This window comes from Limulus polyphemus, unplaced genomic scaffold (genome assembly GCF_000517525.1).
Source record: "Limulus polyphemus unplaced genomic scaffold, Limulus_polyphemus-2.1.2 Scaffold1361, whole genome shotgun sequence".
Taxonomy (NCBI): domain Eukaryota; kingdom Metazoa; phylum Arthropoda; class Merostomata; order Xiphosura; family Limulidae; genus Limulus; species Limulus polyphemus.
This window is the reverse complement of record NW_013666971.1, coordinates 241,532-248,805: the sequence shown is the minus strand read 5'-3', so window position 1 is coordinate 248,805 and position 7,274 is coordinate 241,532. Positions and strand designations below refer to the sequence as shown.

The 7,274-nt window shown below is 34.4% G+C and overlaps 1 protein-coding gene across 2 annotated transcripts in view; it reads right to left on the bottom strand.

The window, feature by feature from the left end:
• The window catches only part of LOC106463257 (replication protein A 32 kDa subunit-like), a 41,117-nt gene extending 34,112 nt beyond the window's left edge, over positions 1-7,005 (bottom strand). For both annotated transcript variants that reach the window (XM_013923269.2, XM_013923267.2), the window contains exon 1: positions 6,796-7,005. The gene's annotated coding sequence lies outside the window, so the exon portion shown is untranslated. The remainder of the gene's footprint in view (positions 1-6,795) is intronic.
• Positions 7,006-7,274: the final 269 nt, after the last annotated feature.

Here is a 7,274-nt window from a genome sequence, read left to right as displayed (position 1 = left end):
TTTCTTGACTCACATTATGTCAAAATATTAACGATTTATTGTATCTTCTACAATTAACGTATTTTAAAAGATGTCATATATATATATAATGTATTTTACTGTAAAGATATCCTGGAGACATGCATTTTAACTAAAAGTTTAGAAATTTGTATGTATGGAGGGGGGGGGGTGTATGGCCTAACCCTCTATTTTCTTAAGTTTACATTTTTCCTCAATTGAAAATGTATTTCTGATAATACTTACCTCTGCTGACACTTATAGCTTTACTTGACCATCAGGGTTTCTTATTTGCCCATCTAAGCAATGGTCTGTTTTTTTCTCGCTTGCTCCTATCTTTTACACCTCACTAAATTACCCTTGGTGATATTTGTCTCTTGATACTCTCCACCTACGTCAATGCACCCTCTATGCTGGTACTGTATATAAGCACCTCATTCAGATAATTTTAACACTTTTTTGAGACTGATACCATCCCAGTTTCTAACACCAGCTCTTGGTAAGAAGGAAGAGCAAGAGAGTGTCAGCAGAGGTAAGTATTATTGGAAATACATTTTCAATTTAGGAGAATGTTAACTTCCAAAACACTCATACCTCCGCTTGACACTTATACCTAGAATCCCACATTGAGAAGGTGGAGGGGCTGGGGAGGGCATTATCTATATACAAAGCATCTGCATAGATCATGGGTGTACCAAGATAAGATTGGTACCCAAGTGGGGGGAACCACACTACATCTAGAACAGGTATGCTCTTCACCCTGAACTTAGTTCCTGTATTAAGGGTGGAATTGTACATTAGTGATCATTACTATTGGCCAGCCCCAAACAGATAGCTGAGGTTCCACTACTCAGGGTTGGAATTAAGGGGTCTTGGTCTTCATATCCATTGTTGGTGGCCAGGGCAATTGGACCGCAACATTACATACATACATATATATACTATTGACTGGATCTCAACCTGTAGCCATAGAGTGATGTATTCTGAACCACCAGAATCATGATGAGAACGTAAGAGCAAGAAGGATGAAAACATTATGTAGGGAAAGCTTATCATATATACATAGACTCTGGAATTCATGATTGTTGGTATATACACCCCATCCTTGAAGCAAAGCATTCGTGAAGAGGATGGAACTCTGGACGAAGTGACAGTAAAGGAACCTAAATTGTAGTAGTGTTCTGACTTAACAGCCCCCTCAAGATTGAAGAAAGATCCCAACAAGGGAAACTGGGTAAATCAGTAAATAGATGTGTATGATCCTTGATCACTTGAAGAGCAATAAAAGGATCATTTGTGTTCCTGTTCCAAAGGCATGAAAGATTCCAGTGATGCCAACATTCCCAGAAGAGAAAGAACCATCCGTGCAATGATAGAAGGAGAGATGAGTAAGAGTGTGGCATCCTATTATATAATGTTGAGCAAGATGGGAGACAGCTGAGCCTGGCTGAGAGATGAGATGAAAAACAAAAAATACCCAGACTGATGACATATTGAATTGGAGCAAGAATAGATGTCCCAATCTCTAAAGGAAAGCCCGCCTGGGTTATATCAGGACATGATGGTCTAAAAATTGATCAGATGGTGTGTACACAGTATGATGGAATGAAAGGGACAAGAAAAAAAAACTTGTATGATACAGCACAACCCAAGTGAAGTCTATGCGAGTCTGAAAGAAAAATCAGAAACTGCCAGAAATGCCAAGTGATGGGACTCTACCGCTAAGGTAAAGTGCAGATAGGAGCCGACTACAACCAAGTTGGACATCTAAAATCCCAGTAAAAAAATCAACACAGATCAATGAATGAGTAACTTGTGAATCTTGCAGAATCTAGGCATTGATATAGACCAGGAAGATTGATGACTGGGCACCAATTTCTTGTCTACATAGATCCAACTACTGACAGGAATAAAACTCTGAAGAACGAGCCAGACTATCTCACTACACCTAGACCATTCAAACTCAGATAACCCTAGAACTAAGTTCCAAATCCTGGTGAACTGTGGGAGATGAAAACTCTACAGGTTGTTTGGATAAAAGTGGGGAAGATATGAACTAAACAATCAACTGTGACCCAAGGACCTGCAATGCTCCTGGACCCATGGATAAGGTTACCACACATCCAGAAATTTTTGGAACTGAGCCCCCAGATCCCCTGAAGGTATATAATAATCACTGATGCTGCTGGCGATTTGACTAAGCAGTGGAAACCTTGGATACAGACAGAATCTATTTTGAATACCAATATACTGAGGGGCTGATATTGGGGATCGGAACTCACAAATAGGGGCAGAACTATGACCCCCCTTCAGGAGCCAATGAAATTTGAGACTTCAACAACAACTAGAACCCAAAAATTGAACCAACATGCATGCTTACAAGGGTTTGTTTGTTTTGAATTTTGCGCAAAGCTACACGAGGGCTATCTGCGCTGCATGCTTACAAGGGATCCAGCTCGTCATCAATGAAGTTGGTGATCATGAAAGTCTTCTAACAAAGTGAAGTGAAAGGAAACAAAATGTTGAAGTTCAGTTGTAAGTCTGTATACTTACTCTGTCGCATCAGGGAACATATATCTATATAGGAACTACAAACCCCGTCTTAGAACCTCGATTGTTGTGCAATGCTAGATATCAGAGGTGGGAGAGAAGAGACTCAATTTGCCTCCACACCAAAAAAGAAAAGTAGTCCAGGAATTCATACCATAATCATTTTACCAGTTGAGAGAAGGAAAAAAAATTGTTAATTATTATTATTATTATGAAAATCAACTAGATAACACGATAATGTTAAAAGTTATCTCAAAACAATCATAAGACCGGGGAAACCCATTAGTGATGCTTTTTCGACAAAAAGTGATAAAATTATCTAAATGGGGTGCTTATATACAGTACCAGGATAGAGACTGCATTGACATAGGTAGAGAGTACCATGATACAAATATTGCCAAGGGCAATTTAGTGGGGTATAAAAGACTGGAGCAAGTGAGAAAAAAATCAGACGAATGCTTAGATGTGCAAAAAAACAAAAAAAACATAGCAGTCAAGTAATAGCTAAAAGTGTCAGCGGAGGTATGTTTTGGATTGTAAACATATTATGCTTATATATATAGCACAGCTGTTTATGGTATTTAATGTTTTCTACATAGTCTACATTCTTCTAAAGAAGTATTAGCATTTTTTGGCTTGAAATAGTAGCTTGCAGTGGCTTCTGTTGACACTTTGTAATTGGAATCCTGAAGCCGTATTGCTATGGTCAGGTTTTGTATACTGGATTCTTTACAGATGTCTAACTTGTTAGTGATAAATTTCAATGATAAATAAACAGCATCGCAGTCCACTTGTTTTAGAATAATACATTAAAATTATTAAAACAAGACATCAATGTTTTTAATTGCACAAAAATTTATTTGTAAAGTTTAAAAAATGGACAGAAAGTAGAAACTTAAAATTTAGAGTAAAAGATCATCAAAATATGGTGGATAAATTAAAAACAGGTGAATCAGTTTTTACAGAACATGTGACGAATTCTACACGTTATTGAGTGGGATAATGTAAAATAATGAACTAAATATAAGAGAATCCTTAAAAGTTGTTAAAACAAAATGAATATAATTAGAGATTTTGGCCCAGGAGCCACGGAATAAGCTTTTGGAAATCATTGTTGTAAGTGGCGCCAATGAACATGCTAATTGTACACATACATTAGGTTTATAAGAAACTTCACGTGTACTTCGTAATTTATTCTCCTGAAGATGGTGGAAGTATTTCCACCGAAACATGTAGAGTTTTTAAAGTTTCTTTTAACTTATTTTTTTAAACTTTACAAACAAATTATTATGCAAGTAAAAAACGTTGTCTCATTTTATTAATTTTATTTAACATTTTTTGCACAAGAACTGTCTGTTTTACGTAATAAGTCAAATGTATATACAAATGTTTGTTACACTGCTGGTTGTCACAGTTGCATCTAGAGCTTTAAATAATTGTCTCTTTTTTTTTGTAAAAATGGGCTTCAGTGTATCAAATATCTTTATGTCACTGCAACTTTCTGCCACACTACCACTACATTCATGTTCATGTGAATGCTCAGCATCTACTCCCCACCAGTTCAATAATTACCTGAGGTATACAAAAACTGAAGAAAGACCAAGTGTTTTAGCTTTAATACATAATCATTATGACACTGCTATCAACATTAAAAATATATGTAAATTATTTATGGAAAAGCACCCCAGAAGAATGGAGCATGCTAGCACATTATTTCAGTAGTGCATACATGTACATATGTGATAGCCAATGATTGAAATAGCTAATATACTATTGTTGTACAGAGTTGTTTAAATTAGTAACATAATTTAACAATTAATAACTACTATGCACGTAGACAGTACAGTACTTTACTATAACAATTTAAGTCTAGCTCCCCATGTAGTGTTACAACAAAATAATGGTTTGTTGACTTTTTATTGGATGTTTGTGGATTTTATGTGAAAATCCATGCAATTGCTTCCAGATTTAATCTCATAGTATCTCTTTTTTGCACACGTTTTCTGGGGGGGGGGGGGGTCATGCCCCCAGACCTCTGTACCATTATCATGCTGATTGTGCTTCACACAATATGTATTAGCTTTTGATCTCATAAATTAGAACCTCACCCTTTCAAACAATTCTAAATATGGGCCTGTTTTATAACAATCTGTGTAATGACTTAAGCAGGCTGAGATAACAGATTATTGATTAAAATATGGTTGTATTTAAAATGATTACAACAAAATGTTTTTCCTCTTTAAAAAAATTTAAGATAACATTATATATTACACTCAGACTTTACTTTTATAAAGTACAGATATTAACCTTAGTTGAACTAAACAGCCAAATACGTGTGTGTGTGTGTGTGTGTTCCAAAGTAGGCCTACTGGCTTTCACAGACAGCTATTTTAAAATAGAATATGGTTAAAGTATCACTAGCCATTGCTTCTTTAGTGCTTTGATATATAAAAAAGGTGTGCAATAACAAATTGGTCTATACATAAGTGTTATCTGAAGCTATCGTTTAATTTATCCTAGTAAGCATGCAATTTTGGTACTAAAATGCACAATGAAATGACTGACAGAAGCTATTTTGATAATTATGTTAGTCATACACAGATAAATATTATAAAGTCAGATTATGTAGGTATAAAAACATAATTAGACATTAAATTTACATTTTTATCTTAATTAGAGCCACAAATATTGAATATTACAGATTTTGGCAGTAACCATCTTGAAATCCATGATGATGGCAGTTACACCCAAAGTTTAGTGTGGTACCTGTTCTTAATCAATAAAGGGTGCTTGGAAGAAGCTTTGAGCAAAGTTTGGTGCTTTCATTACAAATTTAACAATTTTTTGCTTGTCCGATCCACTTACATTGAATCATTGCAAAAAGGTCAGAGGAGGACAATTGGATGATACCTGGGATGGAAGAAATTGTCATGCAAAAGGACAGGTTAAGATCTCTGAAACTGTTTTCTCTTGAAACAAAATTTAGAAGAGTTTAAGATTGTTAAGGGAATGATAGTGCTGATGCACTATATTTTTTTCATACTTAATGGTGAGAATGGTAGGACTAAAACATACAAATAAATTTTGGCATAATAGTAGTCATCTTCAGCTAAGTACTTTTTAAGTTTTTTTCTAACATGATAGTTTGCCTTTGGAATAGATTCACTTCAAATGTGGTGGATGCAGTAGATGTGGGAGAGTTTAAAGGAAAGCCTGATGAATATTTGAAATTGAATAATAAGATCTGGCTTTGTGCATTTTAAAAGTTTTGATTAGTAAATAGCATGGTAAAGATGGACCAACACATCCCTTGTTTTAAATGGTACAGTAAAGTTACATTAACTGGGTATGGCATTCTAAGGTTCAAAAAGAGCTCCTTCCTCCTTTGTCTATAGTTTTAATGTATTTTCGGTATTCCAAACCTGCCATTCCACTTTTATATGGTTACAGCAAGGTTACTTTTAATAAGTTTTATTAACTGAATAGGGGGTTTTAACTTTTTAAAAAGTACTTGGAGTTTTAAAGAAACGAACTGTTATTCTCTTTTCTCCATTGCTTTCAATGGGCATTCCTTTTTCTTTCACGTTATAATCTTTTCAATTTTTGTATATCCATTAGTACCAGAAAGCCCTGAAGTGAAGTAGTAGTAGTAGTAGTGTGGAACTGGTAGTAGTAATTAGTAAAATCTTCTTTAGTTTAAGTTTTAAACCAAATAGTAAGTGTTAAATGATTTCAACCACATTATCATGATTATGTCCGTTAAAATGTTAGTTTCTTACATCTAATGCCGATCGTTTCACGGCAAACTATACGCAGACTTTAATAAAACATAAAAGTATACTGAACATGCACGTACGCAGGGAGGATTCGGCAAATTATTTTTGTGATGTAAAAAATTATGCTTATTAACTTATATAATTATAGCGCAGCTGCTTATGGTATTCAACGCGTTCCACATAGTCGATTTTTTTTCTGATGAAGCATTAGCATTTTTTGGCTTGAACTTTAAATAGTCGCATGGATGTTGACACTTTGTAATTGGAAGGCCGAAGCCGCTCCGCATAACGTGTTGGATTTTGATCTCACAAATTAGAAATACACTTTCAAATATTATGCATACGGGCCTGCTAGACTACTATATAAATTATAACATTATTAATACTAGTAATATTAATGGTATTAGTAGTACTATTACTATCAGTATTAACAAACTAATAAAATTACAAATAAAAGACCAACAACACTCACCGACAATGAAATTGAAAGTGCAAGGTGCTATGAAAATTACAAACAGAATTACCCTTCTTTAAAGAACAAACAAAACTCGTAATAACTAAGTTCAATTTACTTATATTCGCCGTGATAAAAAGCCTTAAATGTGAAGTTAAAATAAACAGTTCAAGACGTAAGCAATACCATTTTAAACGCGGGAAATCTTTCGATACTCTCAAACGAGCAATTTCACGTTTCATAGAGGGCGATCAAATTATATTTTCATTGAACTGAATATTTTTCTTCATCTTTCCTGTACCTTTCAGCAAAAGTATTTAGATGCATTAGAAGACAAAAAGAAATACTTTTGGTGATGTAGCGATTTTAATTATATTTTTAGTTACATTTTTGTTTATCATTTATGTATTTCTTCTCTCCATTGTTTAGTTCAGCTTTATATTTTTATTTGCTTTAAAAAATGTAGCTTATCTACCTAATAATGTAGAATAAATATT